Source organism: Scophthalmus maximus, chromosome 4, assembly GCF_022379125.1.
Source record: "Scophthalmus maximus strain ysfricsl-2021 chromosome 4, ASM2237912v1, whole genome shotgun sequence".
In the NCBI taxonomy this organism is placed as follows: domain Eukaryota; kingdom Metazoa; phylum Chordata; class Actinopteri; order Pleuronectiformes; family Scophthalmidae; genus Scophthalmus; species Scophthalmus maximus.
This window is the reverse complement of record NC_061518.1, coordinates 29,034,706-29,040,727: the sequence shown is the minus strand read 5'-3', so window position 1 is coordinate 29,040,727 and position 6,022 is coordinate 29,034,706.

Below are 6,022 nucleotides of genomic sequence, written 5' to 3'. Positions count from 1 at the left end.
TGACATCTGACGGTGCGTTCAGGTTCTGAGGTAGAGTGTAGGATATACAAGCCTGATACTGTATCAAAACCACCCGTCTGCTGCTGTGTAGGAGTGAGGTCGAATAGTCCAATTGTCTTAGGAAGTTTCCTAAATCTTGACGTGACCTGGAAGTATTTCATCAGCAGCCATGATAAGAGCTGTTCGGGGTGCGGTCGAATTGTCCTCCAGTGTACCCTATGCTAAAGGAGATAGGAAAGGAAGCATTGAAGCTACTTCCCTATGCATTTAGATAATCTGAACAGCTCTTATCATGGTGCTGATCAAATACTTCATGATTCAGGAAACTTCCTAAGACAATTTTACAATTCAACCTCACCCTGGACCTACCTCTGTGAGAGTAAGGAGATATAAACGCCCACAATTCATTGTGTCAGCAATATTTAACGTGACACGCCATGCACGGACGTAAACTCCGGTGGACATTCCGTTTGCTCCTGCATCAGGGGATTTCTGCATACAACGTCCACGCGATAAAATGGGTTTTTGCAAGTGAAATAAACATTAAGCACAATGAAGAATTGAATCAAGATGCAGCATGTTATTTTATAATTATGAGAAAGGCAAGTACATCTGAGACCGATGGATTAAGATATAGTCAATAAATGAGTGAATGAGATTAGAATTTACCATCTGGTCATAGCTCGATGGGCATATGAGCAGTGAGAGGACGGGGACTCATCTGTGGACTTGTGAACTATGTGCTCTACATGTGAACAATATTCTCAAAGTCTCAAAAAGATGATAAAATCTGCTTGTTACTGCTGCCTCGTATCACTAAGGAACAAAAGACTGATTCTAATGTGTATAATAATGCTAGTATAATACTTGATCACACAACAGTGGGAGGCCTACGGTTTGGTATCATGGAATCACTGGATTGTTTGATCCCCACCCTGAGTGCTGGTGACCTTCCCCAGTAACCTTGTTTCTTTCATGTCTCCTGCCACCACAGCTGTGATTTAAAGGTGACATATTATGCTCATATTCAGGTTCATACTTTTCATTTTGGGTGACCACTTGAAAAGGTTCACATGCTCTAATGTTCAGAAAAGGCATCAGTGTTCTCATACTCCCCATTCTTGCAGCTCCTCTTTTCACCCTCTGTCTAAAACACATCGATTTTGTTTAGCCCCGCCTCCCGATATACCCCAGTCTGGTCTGATTGGCCAGCTGGCCCAGTCAAGTTGTTTCAAAATGCCACGCCCCTTCACCAGAGAAGTCAAGATTCTCAGATTGCAGGCGGTGTTACATCAAAAGAGTCCAACTGTTACATCACAGTGGGAGAGAAATCTTTACCGGTCGCTCAGAGTCAGGCTGTAGGGTTTAGCCAGCTCACAAACACACCACAGGGTGGTGTTTTCTCACAGTTTGTGGGCCAGCAGGCTCCACAGATACACCCATTTATGTGAATGGGTGAATTTTTAAATATTATATTAAGGTTTGAAATTCTGCATAATTAGGGGCGTGGAAACTTGATTGACAGGTGACGCCGCTGTTTGCTCGTCGCTCGGTGGTATCTAGCCGCTGGCAGCGCTTGCTGTCACCTGAGCAAATCATTGGTCATTGAACGGGACTTCTTGACCGTGGTGTCGGAGCCTTGCGGAGAACATTTCCAGCTACTACCGGATGAATAATCCGCCTGCTCTGCGGTCAGTCATCCCAACAGAGAAGTCCAGGAAGCTTGCGCTCCTGTTGTTTCGGTAAGTTAAATGATGGTGTTGTTCTGTGTTTGCAGTCATTAGCGGGTGTTGGTGTCTGTGCTCGGTAGCTGCTCTTTAGCTAAGCTCGCTAAAGCGCTTCTCAGCCAGCTAGCCTGGGGTTAGCCTGGAGCGAGACTCCGTCTCTGCTGACGAGGCGAGCGGAACCAACACGACATGACGCCGACATGAGCCGGTTAACAGGCGTCTGCGTGTGAATGGTAAATATGGTCCACCACGTTTAATACAAGCAATGCAATGTTAACGGAACATTAATGCAACTGTCAAGGTATATTAAGGTGTTTGTAATGTAGTGTTCATGTCACATATCAGACTTGTATCAGAAGATACCATTAACGTAGAGGATGCGCTGTGTTCTGGGTTGTGATGGAGTTTTTTCATTGCACCCATACGGTAACTTAAAATGAAACAGAAGAACACAAGAAGTTTGATTCATTTGTTTTACTAAAACTGACACGATAGATATTTAGGATGCAGAAACAGACTTGTGATCGCATGTGACGAGGTTTGTCTGTGTAGTTTTCCTCCAGATGATCCAGACAAACTGGACCAGTGGAAGCTCAACATGAGGCAGAACTGAACTGATTCATCCCTTCAGCACTGACCACAGGTCCACATATGGTTTGTGAATAACTTAATGGTCCCATCTGTCCCAAGTGAAGCATTAGAACAGAACATGATTCTACGGTGCCCGTACGCTTTGATAACAATTAAATATTCTATACATACTGTACATCAGTAAATCATAATTTTTATGTTGACAACACTGTTATGTCACATCTGTAGGATAAAATGGAACTAAAGAGCTACATCTCAGAATATAGATGACAGTCTAATACTTTATATTTAGACAGACTATATAACTGTAAAATCAAGCAGCCACGACTGGTACTGGTTTGTTATGTGCAGCAAGTGGAAGCATCACAGGTGAACTGAACAACCACCAATGTGCTGGAAGTAATAAATATCTTGTAACAAATATAAAAGTCCCTTTCTTACAGTCATATTCAAAGTGATAATCTTGTACAGTAATGTCTATAGCAGTACAGGTAAGGAGGACTACCATGGACTTCTGTCAGTGAAAACGTGATCTGTGCACTGTTTATTACAGTGGTGTGGGGAATTATAAATGTTCTGTTTTCTTGTTTGGTGTATATGTTTGTCCCTTAAGGCCCAAATAAATAAATAAACAACAATAATAACTAAGACTACAAGTCAGTGTCAATAAAAAATTTACTGTATGCCAAGAACACTAACCATCACATGTAACTTCTGTTTAGTTAACGTTTATTTGATTTAATTTATTAGAATCAAAATATAGTGGTGCAAACTACCACTAATACAAATAAAAAATATAAATAAATTATAAATAAAAATATTATTTCGGCAACAAATATTTATTTCAAACGTTGTTCCAGTGTTACTTACCACATGTAACGTTGGCTGGGACGACCTGTACCGGAGCCTGCAGAAACCAATGGGGGACGTCATGGACACTACGTCCATGTTTATATACAATCTATGGTTTTGGCCCTGCTCACCACGCCTGTAACCAAGTGATGTCGTTACTTGGTTGCAGGAGCTAGGGTTGGCCGTCTACTAACACAAAGGACGCGGTTCGATCCCAGCTTCCGCCAGGAGGAAACCTTATTAACCTTAGGTCACACCCCCTGCTCCTCCAAATATGGTTACTCCTGACTGGAGGCTCATCCACTGCACGGCCGCTTACATATGCGATCTGCACCCATTGGGCGGTACAAGCTGTCGATCACACTTTTCCCGTGACCCAATACATATCATGCTTATGCAAAATGAACATCATGCTGTATTACTAGCGACTAAACCATAAACTCCTCAGGAAAATTTCTACTGACGTTATAAATCAAGTGAGAAGTAGAGCCATTTATTCATAGACTTCTATAGAAACAACTGGTGGAGTTGCCCTCTGCTGGTCATTCGAGAGAATACAGGTTTTAGGCATCTTCACATTAGCTTCACTGTCTGGGCCCAGGATCCATTTTTATATACAGTCTGAACAACTGTCGTGTGATATCTGCAATACAGGCTGCCAGCAGCGAGGTGCAGTTCTGACAAGCTTTCTGCGTAGACACCCGTCAACTGGAGGGTGGAAAATGTTCATAGGAAAAAAAAAAATCCATCTTGAGGTCACAGGGAAGTGCCTCCTCTATACCACAACCACAGGAGCCTATGACTTATGAGCCGTTCACCAAATGGAACGCAAGTTAACACTAAACATATTGACAGTCACTTGAGACCATTTGCAGAAATAATACTGTTGAATTTCATTTGAATAAAAACTTTCTATTTAAACAATTCGGTCTGTGGGATGATACAAGGTCACTCGTGTCGTCTGTCTCCTGCTCTGCACTTCCCCGAGGAGTTAATTCACTGTTGATTTCTGTTAGTAAGATTTTACATTGACTATGTATAGCATGTTCCAAGTGTGGACATGTAAGGCGCACATGCGTCACGCATGAGATGTCTGCGCTTCTAGGGAAGACGATACAAGCGTACAGGTCAAGGTCATGGTACAGATATCGCCATGCTAGGAGAAAGTAATATTTTCTGGGTGATGGATGTCTGTCTGCAAAGAATAGTTTCAACCTTGTATGGTATAGTCTAAATTTGTGTGAGTTCAGGGTGTGGTATATAAACTCTTGTTGCTGTGTTCATTATCAAAACCTCCTCGCAGCATGCAGAGGGTCTCGATCCAGATCTGTAATAACAGTGTCTGAACTGCGAACCATCTGATCCAAGTGTCTGAATTCAATCTTCCTCCTGAAGACGAAACTCGTCTATCCTCTCAAGAATCAACTCTGACAATCAATTTCAAACATTCTTTTTTTAAAGTTTGGGTTTGTGGAGTACATCAAGTCAGAAGTTACGGTCGTTGTGTTTTTAAGTTAAAAAATCCTCTAGTTCGACTGACTTGTTTGAAACACTGCACATACGATGACATCATGTTCCCGTGAAATGTGTGCTGAGGTGACAAGCTGTCATGCTGCACAAATATTTAACCGCGGTTTCAACATCTGCTCAAAATTCATCATATTCACATTTCCACAAACCAAAGAGCGTCTCATTTCTATCATCACTCGGTCCAACTAGAAAACCACGCTGTCAGTTTCATCTGGCTTCTACTTTCAGAGCATGTCGTCCTCAAGTCTTCTCTCAACCATAAAACACACCGTTAAACCTTAAGTATAAAAAATGTCTCATGATAACTGAACGGAACACTGGTGCTCAGCTCCAACAAGCTGCCACCTTCAGGATAACATTTATTAGAGCTTTAGATGCATTAAAAAACCACTCATCAGGAGCCAAGAGGAATAAATAACAGTTCAATTGTGGATACGTTCACCATTACTGTACTTGAAGGTCAGTGTCGCGAGAAACAAACACTGATCAAGGCACGTCTTGTCCAATCATCATCTCTGCATTATGTGAATTGGCAAAATTTATTCCATGACATAAGAAATCACCTTAAATATTAAGATCAGATAATTTTTGCTCAGAAAAGCCCTGGATGATGTTAAGAGATGTGTGGAGACTTCCGGTGGGCGGGAGTAGCAGTGTGGACGTTAGTGGGGAGCTCCCTAGACAACAAACAATAAATTCCTCCATATCTCGAAAAGAAAAAGAAAAAATACAGAGTAACTTGGAGGATGATCAAAAGCAAAGAACAAAAGAAACCCAGAAAGGCAAGTTAAAGCCCCAGTGTGTCACTTTTGGACTTTTCTGGCGGCATCTGGGGGTTAAGTTGCAAACTGCAACCAACTGAGCACCCGGCAGGGGACACTTTATGGTGGCGTCCCGTTAATTCCATTTCCGGTGTGCAGCGCTGGAAATTCAACACAAATGCTACGTATTCTGGACCGTTTTCTGCACGGTATTCAATGCTGCGTTCCATTATACTTCGGAACTCGGAGCCCGGAAGTCGGGGTGGTCGCAGTGGAACACGAACGCAGCACAACATGACGTAGCAAACATGGAGACTCACGTGGAGGTCGGGTCCACCTCATTTTACAATATTCAACTCATTCAAAGTTGACGAAAAAACATCGGTTCTCTGTTGCAGGTGATTATACATTTATGAACACAGTTATGGACAATATATCCAATTTTTGTGAATACGTTCTTCTAAATATTACTAACTGTAGCTTTAAAGTATAAAGAAAAACATAAAAACAAACATCGAAATGTCTATTTAGAAATAGAATAAGCATCTCCCACAGACTCAG